This window comes from Cinclus cinclus, chromosome 5 (genome assembly GCF_963662255.1).
Source record: "Cinclus cinclus chromosome 5, bCinCin1.1, whole genome shotgun sequence".
Lineage (NCBI taxonomy): Eukaryota > Metazoa > Chordata > Aves > Passeriformes > Cinclidae > Cinclus > Cinclus cinclus.
This window is the reverse complement of record NC_085050.1, coordinates 74,341,934-74,355,068: the sequence shown is the minus strand read 5'-3', so window position 1 is coordinate 74,355,068 and position 13,135 is coordinate 74,341,934. Positions and strand designations below refer to the sequence as shown.

At 49.5% G+C, this 13,135-nt stretch overlaps 1 long non-coding RNA gene across 1 annotated transcript; it reads right to left on the bottom strand.

The window, feature by feature from the left end:
- Positions 1-5,333: 5,333 nt before the first annotated feature.
- Positions 5,334-8,739, bottom strand: LOC134044127 (uncharacterized). Its single transcript, XR_009933236.1, has 3 exons — positions 8,107-8,739; positions 6,351-6,686; positions 5,334-6,198 (listed from the first exon to the last, which is right to left on the bottom strand). It is a non-coding gene; the product is annotated as an uncharacterized LOC134044127 (long non-coding RNA).
- Positions 8,740-13,135: the final 4,396 nt, after the last annotated feature.

Here is a 13,135-nt window from a genome sequence, read left to right as displayed (position 1 = left end):
GTCTCAGGCTGTTCAAGAAAAGGGAAAGTGGAGCTTTGATGTCCCACTGAGAGCTGTTGAATAAAATCTTCCCCATGAGCTTGCACACAGCAATAACATTTCTTGGAACAAACCAAAGTAAGAATTTTTTGACCAAACAACTGAGGTCTGTGTGAGCACACTTTTTCCTTTTATGCTGATGGGAACAGAGCTCCTGTCTCTCATCTGAGTGCTGCTGAATAAAACATACGCCTAGGAAGAATGCAGGTGGGGAGGGATGAAAGGGTCAACTTGTTCCAAAGTACATCTAGCAGCACATAGGACAGAAGCACACACTACTGAAACACTGTATCCAGAATCACAGGAACAGCGGGCTCGGAATTCTCAGCAGCTGCTCCCTTTGGCTACTTGAAGGGCTTTCCCAGGCAGGGAACCCAGCCGGGGCACCCGGCTGGAAGGGGCACCTTTGCAACAAAATGCCGTGGAAACTCGCTCCAAACCAGCGCCGCTGCAGCTGCTGCCACACGCAGAGGACACGGGGCTGCTGCCAGCTGCAAGGGTGGGGGGGGGGGGGGGGGGGGGGGGGAGCTGGAATGGTGCCGGGGAATTCCGCCGTGCCCGCGCTCCCACCCCGCCCCATCCTTGCGCCCCTCTCACCTCTCCGGCAGAGAGAGCAGCTGCTTCCTCCTGCGGGCTGCTCCCGGCTGCGGGCAGGGCGATGGCTCCGGGAGCTGGGCGACCGCTCTTCCTTCGTCGATGCGTTCCCCGGGCGGGAGCGGACCCGGGCGGCGCGGAGAGGCGGCGCGGCGGGACGGGAGTCGCTCTCCGCGACGGCGGCCGTGGAAGGACCCCGGCAGAGAGAGGGGCGGACCCACCGCTGCCTGTCGGCGCCCGCCGGGCTCCCGCGCGTCCGCGGCGCCGCTGAGCCCACAGCCCGTGTGGGCACGATGGGAAACGCCGCGCAAAATCGCGCCGGGGCAGGGGGGAATCGGCGTCGGCGTCGCGGGCAGGCAATGCGGTAGACACCCCGCGGGGGTCCTTTTTTCCCCGCCCCTTTTTGACGCCCTATGCAGAAGGTCGAGCGAGTGACGGTCGAGTCGCCATCTTGGGAGGGTCGAGACGCAATTTCCGCCCTTCCCTGCCGCCATCTTTGGTACTGGCAGAAGCCATTTCCGGTGCCTCCGCCATCTTTGTTTAGGGAGGTGAAAAAGAAGGCCCCCTACATTGGCGACTATTGAACTCGCCTGCCTGAATCCGGCCCCGAAACCGATCCCGCGTTCTCGGCGCGATTTTCCGTCGCCTTTTACGCGGCGCGGACGGGCGCGGACTGGTCAGCGGCGCTGGAAATGGCTCGTGGGACAGGCGGCGGGAGAGCGCGCGATCGGCGTCGGGCGTCGGATTCAGGCAGGCGACTTCTATAGACACCATTATCTGGGGCTTTGCAGTTACCACGACAACGCTGGCAACGCCACCGGAAGTGGCTTCTGCCAGGACCAAATTTGGCGCCAGGAAGGGCGGAAATTGCAGCGTGCCACTCCCAAGATGGCGACCTGGCCATCACTCACCCGACCTTCTACATAGGACGGCAAAAAAAGGCCGGGAAAAAAACGACACACACCCCAGCGTATCTTTGCCGGGGCCCTATTGCGTCCGCCGTCCCGAGCGTCGCATCAGTCCCAGTGGAACGGCATCGTCACCTTGGGCCCTCCGCCATCTTGAGAAGGTCACGCGCACCATTTCGCGCCCCACCGCCCTCCCGCAGCAGCGCCGAGGAGGAGCCGGTCGCCGCTTCGGGGCACGGCTGCAGTACCGCGTTCTGTCCACAAGGCGGCAGCACTGCCCGGGCTCCGGCTCCGGGCACGGCTGCAGTACCGATCTCTTCCCACACGGCGGCAGCACTGCGGCCGAGCTCAGCCCGGGGCTGCGCCTCTTTGGGGACACGGGGGACACAGACAGAGAGACAGACACACAGACAGACACACAGACAGAGAGACACACACACACACAGAGAGACACACACACACACACAGAGAGACAGACACACACACACACACACACACACACACACACACACACACACACACAGACAGAGAGACAAGGGGCCAAAAAACATCGAGGTCCCTCCCTTTAAAAAATCCTACTAAACGAATGCCCCCCAAAAAACCGCGACCCAAACTAAAAAATCCCTGCCATGAACAAATTAAAAAAACCCCAAACCCATTTGATATATATAAATATATATATATATATATGTGTTTGTTAATAATTAATTTATATTCATAATCAATACCTATTTTTGGATATTTAATTTAATGTATATTGGCATCAATTACAACATGGGTGCAATATTATTTTTATTAAGAAATCTTTATATTACTAACATTTGTATTTTATGTGTGTGTATATATATGTATACATACACACACACACACACACACACACATTTATATATTCTATATCTTCACATTTTTATATCATTAAAAAAAAAAGCCCGGCCTCTAACAAAACAGAAAATTAAATCCCCTTTATTTTAAAACTATATTTCAATTCATTTTTCTATTTATATTTGGCATACTTACGTGGAATTCATATATCCATATAGTCTACACATTACAAACCACTCAGTATACAATTTTATTTATATTAAATACTGCATCTATACTTCTATTTTTTTTCTATTTCATATTTAGATGGATACTTACACACATTCAAATTGGCATATTTCTATCTATAAATTGATGTCTGGATACATTTATATAGATTTACAAATAAATGTAGTTATAAGATTAATTAGATGAAAATTACAATCTATCCATAGATCGATACTGTATCTTCATATTAGAATCTACTAGCAGTACAAATCTCTTTAGAAATCAATTTCAGAAATAGAAACATATAGAGTGTCTATTTGCATATTTATATTTTGGTTGATATTCTTTAGAAAGAAACCCACCTCTAACCAAATAAAACCATTGAAACATGGATTTTAAACTGTATTTTCATACTTTTATATTTCTGTTCTCCTATTTACAACCTGCGTTTACACATTATATATTTTCGTTCTTTATATTATGTACCGTAGATTTCATAGAAATGTGTTACCCATCTCTGCAATTTATAGTCACACAAATATATTTATATTTTTAATTTTTCTATACTTATATTTCTATTTCATATTTATATGTATACTTACACACATTTATATTTCCATAGTTATAAATCTATATGTCACTATATGATTAGATCTAACAATATATTTTTCAATAAATGTATTAATATTAGAATAGTCATTCTATTAGATTAAAATGGTAATGTAATCTATCCATATAATAAATTGGTGTGTTATATCAATATTAAAGTTAGCATTTATTACTATTATTAATCTATTTATAGCTGTAATGAATACATAATTTCATGTATAAATAGATTATTGTCTATTTCCATACTTACAGTTTTGTTTCTATTATTTCTAAAAAACACCCATCTCTAACCAAATAATACCAACGAAACATTGATTTTAACTCCATTTCAATACCTTTATATTTCTGTTCTCATATTTACAACCTATATTTAAACATGAGATGATATTTTCATTATCTATGTTATATACTACAAAGGTACGGTTTTTTGTTGTATTATTACAATATCTTTTCTATTTTATTTTTTTCTATTTATTTTTCTATCCTTTATGTTTCCTATTTCTATTAGCTCTGTAAAACCCCAACTGCAGCCAAATACAAACCAACCCAACACTCCCTCTGAACCACACTCGGGTCCTTCCCCTGCTCCCCTTTCCCACGTGTTCTACGGCCACCCCTCCCTGGGAATGTCCTGGCACCCGTGGGTCCCTCTGGGGGAGGGCACCCAGCACGGCCCCCCCGCCCCCCCCCCGCCATTCCCCACTCCCCTGCTCCTGCCCCGCAGCGTGGCTCCCTCTGCCGGGGACCTCGGGCTGCCCCGAAACACATCGGAGCCCCCCGAGTCTCTACCCCCTCGTCCCCCCCTCAGCCTTATTCCCTCACCCCCAAAATGAAGGCACAGAACCGCTCCAGCTGCCCTGGACGGCAGCACGGCCCTTGATGGGAACCCTTCCCACGGGTCCATGCCCCCAAAAAGGGACCCTGCTGGCACAAGGAAAGGGGGGGTGGGGGGGGGGGCAGCCCCCAGGAGGACTGAAGTTCCTCCCCAGCCCCGCAGACACAGAGGACACGAGGCAGAAAGGGAGAGTGGCAGCAGAGAGGACACGGGAAGAAAATGAAGATCGGGGTGCAGGATGAAATAAAAAAAAAAAAACAAAACAGAAAACAAAAACACGGCCAGCAGGACAGAGGCTCACCAAGAGAGGGTACAGTCAGGGAGCAGCACTGGGCAGCAGTCAGACTGGGCAGGGCTCCTTTTTGGACAAATATTTTTACACGTAGGAGCCATTCCCTCCCTGGCATCTCATTTGTATTTAACCCCCACACCGACCCCAAAAAAAACCCCTGAATTCCTATCACAAGGAATGTGCAGTCCTGGCTTCTCCCCGCCCAGGATTTGGACAGGGGACCTGGGCACAGCACACACACCTGTGAGTCAGGTGAATGAATCCCGGTTTACATTTCAAGGCTTCTCCTTCTGGCACTGCATGTTTGCAGATCTGGACGGGCACGTTCAACTCCCCTCATGGCCACATTCAAAAACAATTCACCAGATTTGGCAGAGAATTCCCAAGAAAACTCACGTGCCATCAGTGAGCAGAAAATCCTTCGGGGTTTAGTTCCATCTCTCACCTGCTCCCAGTGGAGGGAAGATGGGCTTTTGTCACACATCACAGCAGCAGTGAGGGAGCGGGGCTTTTTTTCTTTTAATTAAATGAAGGGGTAACACATTCAAACCAGGTCTGATGGAAATACCTTTAACAATTTGTCTGGCACGCCAACATAAACATAAGGAATCATCAACCCCCAAAGAAAGCAGAGGCAGAAGTATCCAGCTCCAGTCCAGCAGGCACCTGTAACTTTGAACACCACAACACCACGCTCACTGGAAACAAACTGGGGCTTCAGTAACCTCCCCCTCACTGCAGTTCACTCTCGGCTCTGCTCCCCACCAAGATTCACACGGGTGAACGACATGGAGTTATTCCCTTTTGACCTTTCTTAGACACCTGTTAACGCACAGACTGGTACGGCACGCAAGGTCTGATGGCAAAACAATCCTGCTTTTTTACACAGAACAGTCACTAGGACTGTAAGTCGCTGAACACTTTTTCCTTTGACGCTGATGTGAAGAGAGTTCCTCTCTCTCTCTCTCTCTCATCCGAGTCCTGCTGAATAAAAAGTACACTTAGGAAGAATGCAGGTGAGGAGAGATGAAAGATTAAACATTTTTGTCCAAGTACCTCTGCATCAACTAAGACCAGTTACAGACATCACACCTACCTGCTGCATGCTGCAGACAAATGATTGACTTTCCAAGGTGTACTTTGAAACCTACTGTATCCTGCTTTGGAATCTCTACCGAAACTCAGAGTAGCTGTTCTGGATCCGGGAATTTTGATGTAACTGTAAAAAAAAAAAAAAAAAAAAAAAAAAAAGCAGACACAAGAGAAATGAAACTGTTTTCCCTCTGGGAATGACACTGCTTTTATACCTTTTGTTCCACTTCAGTCCTTGAAAGGCAGCTTCTGGGCGAATATCATGCAGAGGCCCAGTGTAGGAATCGAACTGGCTGACATGCCAAGCCAGACCAGTGTTTTGGGTGAGGAGTTGGCCCATGGCCCCAGACCTTGGAGGGCATTTGTTTAAGTTGAGAATAGCTCCTAAGAAGGTTGTCAAAGGTTTTAAAAATTCTTTATGGTAAAGCTTTAAGGTAAAGCTTTATAACCCTCATTTCCCATTGGTTGCCTCTATTCCCAGTTATGTCATCCCTTGTCTCCTCCCAGCTCTGGAAAGTTCTTGTATCCCTGTACCCCCCCCCCCCCCCCCCCCCATTGGTTTATGTTCACTGCACTGTTCCACCCATCCTACCTTATCGGCCCCTGCCCTGTATTACTCCTCCCTTACACCACTTTTCCCTTTACCCACTGGATTCTCACCCTGGACCCACCTCTCATCATCCCTTATAAATACCCTGGATTTTCCCTCAGCCTTGTCTTCGACCCTGAACTCTTCCAGTGTATGCTCTCGCTGCAGGGGACTGTCAGGCCTGAATGGCTGGGAGTTCGTCCTCTTCTCCCTGGGCAAGCAGAAATTGGCATTCATTACACCACAGAAATGCTTTCTGAAACCTTTCCCCTCCCCTGCCCTTGGCTGCTACATCTTCTCTCTCTGCCTCGGAACTGACAGCTGTATCCCTGAGGTCATTTCCCCTGCCTGACTTCTGCGCACCTCAGCCCGGACTCTCTGTTCCTCAGAGGCAAACACGGCCTGATGGGGCACGGCTCTGGCACCCCATTTCCTCCGGCTCCTGCCGACCTGGAAAGCCACAGAGAAACGCAGTCCCCCGGAACCTCACGTCCCTGGATACCAGCAGAGCTGCAGTTTCACCCAGACCCCAGATTCCATAGACACTTCATCCCAGCGGGGAGGAAAAGGGGAACCCTGCGCGGTCAGGACCGGGAGCCCTCCAGTGCAGAGCCCTGGTGCTGAAGGCACCTTGGCTCTGGCTCCTCAAACACCACAGCTTTTGGCAAAGATGGGAGGAGTGGAACCATTTCTCCGGTCCTGGAAGAGAAGAAGAGGAAAAGAAAATGAAGTCCCCTGCAGAAGTCAAAGGATCCCAGCTTTCACACTTCTGCTCCGGACTGCTCGCTGTGGGGCTGCATCCCAGACAGGCGACGGCTGCAGTACCGCGCTGTGCCCACAAGGCGGCAGCACTGCCGCCGAGCTCAGCCCGGGGCTGCGGCGCTTTGGGGACGGACAGACGGACAGACAGACAGACAGACAGACAAGGGATGGGGGGGGGGATGAAACAACGAGATCCATCCCTTCAGGAAATCCCCCTGAATGAATGCACCAAAATAAACCCCAGCCAAAACTAAAGAAAGCCTTCCTCTAACGAAATGAAAGAAAACAAAAATTTTTCATGCATTCTACGGCCACCCCTCCCTGGGAATGTCCTGGCACCCGTGGGTCCCTCTGGGAGAGGGCACCCAGCACGCCCCTGCCCCCCCCCCCCCCCCGCCATTCCCCACTCCCCTGCTCCTGCCCCGCAGCGTGGCTCCCTCTGCCGGGGACCTCGGGCTGCCCCGAAACACATCGGAGCCCCCCGAGTCTCTACCCCCTCGTCCCCCCCTCAGCCTTATTCCCTCACCCCCAAAATGAAGGCACAGAACCGCTCCAGCTGCCCTGGACGGCAGCACGGCCCTTGATGGGAACCCTTCCCACGGGTCCATGCCCCCAAAAAGGGACCCTGCTGGCACAAGGAAAGGGGGGGTGGGGGGGGGGGCAGCCCCCAGGAGGACTGAAGTTCCTCCCCAGCCCCGCAGACACAGAGGACACGAGGCAGAGAGTGGCAGCAGAGAGGACACGGGAAAGAAAATGAAGATCGGGATGCAGGATGAAATGAAGAAAAAAAAAAATAAAACACCAAACCACAAAAAAGGGATGCTAGATGGGCAGCACGAGAGAGGGATTAAAAAAGAACAGGGGCAGCGAACGGGACACAAGGATCCCGGGGGAAACAATGGCACGGGGAGCACCACAGAGCCACAGGGAACAGAACGGGAACACGAGTGAGGCACGGAGAAGGACAGACAAAAAGACGGAGTCCCAAACACACAGCAAGGACGCAGGGACACAGAGACAAAAAGGGAAACCAGGACCGGGAGACGGGAATCGACCACGCCACGTGCTGGGGAGGGTAAAGACGGGCACGGAGCGGCACGGGGACGGGGACAGAAAAGGCACGGCCAGCAGGACAGAGGCTCACCAAGAGAGCGCGCAGTCAGGGAGCAGCACTGGGCAGCAGTCAGACTGGGCAGGGCTCCTTTAGGACAAAAATATTTACACGTAGGAGCCATTCCCTCCCTGGCATCTCATTTGTATTTAACCTCCCCAAAACTGAATTCATATCACGAGGAATGTGCAGTCCTGGCTTCTCCCCACCCAGGATTTGGACAGGGGACCTGGGCACAGCACACACCTGTGAGTCAGTGGAACACATCCCAGGTGACATTTCAAAGGTTCTCCTTCTGGCACTGCATGTTTGCAGATCTGGGCTGGCACGTCCGACTCCCCTCATGGCCACATTCAAGGACAACTGACCACATTTGGCAGAGAATTCCCAAGAAAACTCACGTGCCATCAGTGAGCAGAAAATCCTTTGGGGTTTAGTCCCATCTCTCACCTGTTCCCAGTGGAGGGAAGATGGGCTTTAGTCACACATCACAGCAGCAGTGATGGAGCGGGGCTTTTTTATTCTAAAATTTAATGAGAGGTAATAAAAATAAACCAGGTCTGATAGAAATGCCTTTTAAAGCCACTAAAGCTTTTTAAAGCCAAGGAGACCATCACCATGCCCGAGTTCAGTCTCCTATTCCTACTGGTTTTGGTATCAGGAAATCCATCAGGCTCTTTTCAGAAACAGTGATTCGTAGCAACTAAACCTCTGGCTCCTCTTTATTTGCACTTACAGCCCCTTGCAGGAAGCTCTGCAGCCTTTTTTCCCCCATCCTGCATTGGAGGGAGGAGGGATATTAGTGACACACGCAGGCACAAACAATCCTTCTGGCTCTTCAAAAAGTTCAAACCGCCTGTAATAAAATTGATATCAAGTAATATTGAGTCTCAGGCTGTTCAAGAAAAGGGAAAGTGGAGCTTTGATGTCCCACTGAGAGCTGTTGAATAAAATCTTCCCCATGAGCTTGCACACAGCAATAACATTTCTTGGAACAAACCAAAGTAAGAATTTTTTGACCAAACAACTGAGGTCTGTGTGAGCACACTTTTTCCTTTTATGCTGATGGGAACAGAGCTCCTCTCTCTCATCTGAGTGCTGCTGAATAAAACATACGCCTAGGAAGAATGCAGGTGGGGAGGGATGAAAGGGTCAACTTGTTCCAAAGTACATCTAGCAGCACATAGGACAGAAGCACACACTACTGAAACACTGTATCCAGAATCACAGGAACAGCGGGCTCGGAATTCTCAGCAGCTGCTCCCTTTGGCTACTTGAAGGGCTTTCCCAGGCAGGGAACCCAGCCGGGGCACCCGGCTGGAAGGGGCACCTTTGCAACAAAATGCCGTGGAAACTCGCTCCAAACCAGCGCCGCTGCAGCTGCTGCCACACGCAGAGGACACGGGGCTGCTGCCAGCTGCAAGGGGGGGGGGGGAGCTGGAATGGTGCCGGGGAATTCTGCCGTGCCCGCGCTCCCACCCCACCCCATCCTTGCGCCCCTCTCACCTCTCCGGCAGAGAGAGCAGCTGCTTCCTCCTGCGGGCTGCTCCCGGCTGCGGGCAGGGCGATGGCTCCGGGAGCTGGGCGACCGCTCTTCCTTCGTCGATGCGTTCCCCGGGCGGGAGCGGACCCGGGCGGCGCGGAGAGGCGGCGCGGCGGGACGGGAGTCGCTCTCCGCGACGGCGGCCGTGGAAGGACCCCGGCAGAGAGAGGGGCGGACCCACCGCTGCCTGTCGGCGCCCGCCGGGCTCCCGCGCGTCCGCGGCGCCGCTGAGCCCACAGCCCGTGTGGGCACGATGGGAAACGCCGCGCAAAATCGCGCCGGGGCAGGGGGGAATCGGCGTCGGCGTCGCGAGCAGGCAATGCAGTAGACACCCCGCGGGGGTCCTTTTTTCCCCGCCCCTTTTCGCCGCCCTATGCAGAAGGTCGGGCGAGTGACGGTCGAGTCGCCATCTTGGGAGGGTCGAGACGCAATTTCCGCCCTTCCCTGCCGCCATCTTTGGTACTGGCAGAAGCCATTTCCGGTGCCTCCGCCATCTTTGTTTAGGGAGGTGAAAAAGAAGGCCCCCTACATTGGCGACTATTGAACTCGCCTGCCTGAATCCGGCCCCGAAACCGATCCCGCGTTCTCGGCGCGATTTTCCGTCGCCTTTTACGCGGCGCGGACGGGCGCGGACTGGTCAGCGGCGCTGGAAATGGCTCGTGGGACTGGCGGCGGGAGAGCGCGCGATCGGCGTCGGGCGTCGGATTCAGGCAGGCGACTTCAATAGACACCATTATCTGGGGCTTTACAGTTACCACGACAACGCTGGCAACGCCACCGGAAGTGGCTTCTGCCAGGACCAAATTTGGCGCCAGGAAGGGCGGAAATTGCAGCGTGCCACTCCCAAGATGGCGACCTGGCCATCACTCACCCGACCTTCTACATAGGACGGCAAAAAAAGGCCGGGGAAAAAAACGACACACACCCCAGCGTATCTTTGCCGGGGCCCTATTGCGTCCGCCGTCCCGAGCGTCGCATCAGTCCCAGTGGAACGGCATCGTCACCTTGGGCCCTCCGCCATCTTGAGAAGGTCACGCGCACCATTTCGCGCCCCACCGCCCTCCCGCAGCAGCGCCGAGGAGGAGCCGGTCGCCGCTTCGGGGCACGGCTGCAGTACCGCGTTCTGTCCACAAGGCGGCAGCACTGCCCGGGCTCCGGCTCCGGGCACGGCTGCAGTACCGATCTCTTCCCACACGGCGGCAGCACTGCGGCCGAGCTCAGCCCGGGGCTGCGCCTCTTTGGGGACACGGGGGACACAGACAGAGAGACAGACACACACAGACAGACACACAGACAGAGAGACACACACACACAGAGAGACACACACACACACACACAGAGAGACAGACACACACACACACACACACACACACACACACACACACACACACAGACAGACAGAGAGACAAGGGGCCAAAAAACATCGAGGTCCCTCCCTTTAAAAAATCCTACTAAACGAATGCCCCCCAAAACCCCGACCCAAACTAAAAAATCCCTGCCATGAACAAATTAAAAAAACCCCAAACCCATTTGATATATATAAATATATATATATATATATGTGTTTGTTAATAATTAATTTATATTCATAATCAATACCTATTTTTGGATATTTAATTTAATGTATATTGGCATCAATTACAACATGGGTGCAATATTATTTTTATTAAGAAATCTTTATATTACTAACATTTGTATTTTATGTGTGTGTATATATATGTATACACACACACACACACATTTATATATTCTATATCTTCACATTTTTATATTATTAAAAAAAAAGCCCGGCCTCTAACAAAACAGAAAATTAAATCCCCTTTATTTTAAAACTATATTTCAATTCATTTTTCTATTTATATTTGGCATACTTACGTGGAATTCATATATCCATATAGTCTACACATTACAAACCACTCAGTATACAATTTTATTTATATTAAATACTGCATCTATACTTCTATTTCTTTTCTATTTCATATTTAGATGGATACTTACACACATTCAAATTGGCATATTTCTATCTATAAATTGATGTCTGGATACATTTATATCGATTTACAAATAAATGTAGTTATAAGATTAATTAGATGAAAATTACAATCTATCCATAGATCGATACTGTATCTTCATATTAGAATCTACTAGCAGTACAAATCTCTTTAGAAATCAATTTCAGAAATAGAAACATATAGAGTGTCTATTTGCATATTTATATTTTGGTTGATATTCTTTAGAAAGAAACCCACCTCTAACCAAATAAAACCACTGAAACATGGATTTTAAACTATATTTTCATACTTTTATATTTCTGTTCTCCTATTTACAACCTGCGTTTACACATTATATATTTTCGTTCTTTATATTATGTACCGTAGATTTCACAGAAATGTGTTACCCATCTCTGCAATTTATAGTCACACAAATATATTTACATTTTTAATTTTTCTATACTTATATTTCTATTTCATATTTATATGTATACTTACACACATTTATATTTCCATAGTTATAAATCTATATGTCACTATATGATTAGATCTAACAATATATTTTTCAATAAATGTATTAATATTAGAATAGTCATTCTATTAGATTAAAATGGTAATGTAATCTATCCATATAATAAATTGGTGTGTTATATCAATATTAAAGTTAGCATTTATTACTATTATTAATCTATTTATAGCTGTAATGAATACATAATTTCATGTATAAATAGATTATTGTCTATTTCCATACTTACAGTTTTGTTTCTATTATTTCTAAAAAACACCCATCTCTAACCAAATAATACCAACGAAACATTGATTTTAACTCCATTTCAATACCTTTATATTTCTGTTCTCATATTTACAACCTATATTTAAACATGAGATGATATTTTCATGATCTATGTTATATACTACAAAGGTACGTTTTTTTGTTGTATTATTACAATATCTTTTCTATTTTACTTTTTTCTATTTATTTTTCTATCCTTTATGTTTCCTATTTCTATTAGCTCTGTAAAACCCCAACTGCAGCCAAATACAAACCAACCCAACACTCCCTCTGAACCACACTCGGGTCCTTCCCCTGCTCCCCTTTCCCACGTGTTCTACGGCCACCCCTCCCTGGGAATGTCCTGGCACCCGTGGGTCCCTCTGGGAGAGGGCACCCAGCACGGCCCCCCCACCCCCCCCCCCGCCATTCCCCACTCCCCTGCTCCTGCCCCGCAGCGTGGCTCCCTCTGCCGGGGACCTCGGGCTGCCCCGAAACACATCGGAGCCCCCCGAGTCTCCACCCCCTCGTCCCCCCCTCAGCCTTATTCCCTCACCCCCAAAATGAAGGCACAGAACCGCTCCAGCTGCCCTGGACGGCAGCACGGCCCTCGATGGGAACCCTTCCCACGGGTCCATGCCCCCAAAAAGGGACCCTGCTGGCACAAGGAAAGGGGGGGTGGGGGGGGGGGGCAGCCCCCAGGAGGACTGAAGTTCCTCCCCAGCCCCGCAGACACAGAGGACACGAGGCAGAGAGTGGCAGCAGAGAGGACACGGGAAAGAAAATGAAGATCGGGATGCAGGATGAAATGAAGAAAAAAAAAAATAAAACACCAAACCACAAAAAAGGGATGCTAGATGGGCAGCACGAGAGAGGGATTAAAAAAGAACAGGGGCAGCGAACGGGACACAAGGATCCCGGGGGAAACAATGGCACGGGGAGCACCACAGAGCCACAGGGAACAGAACG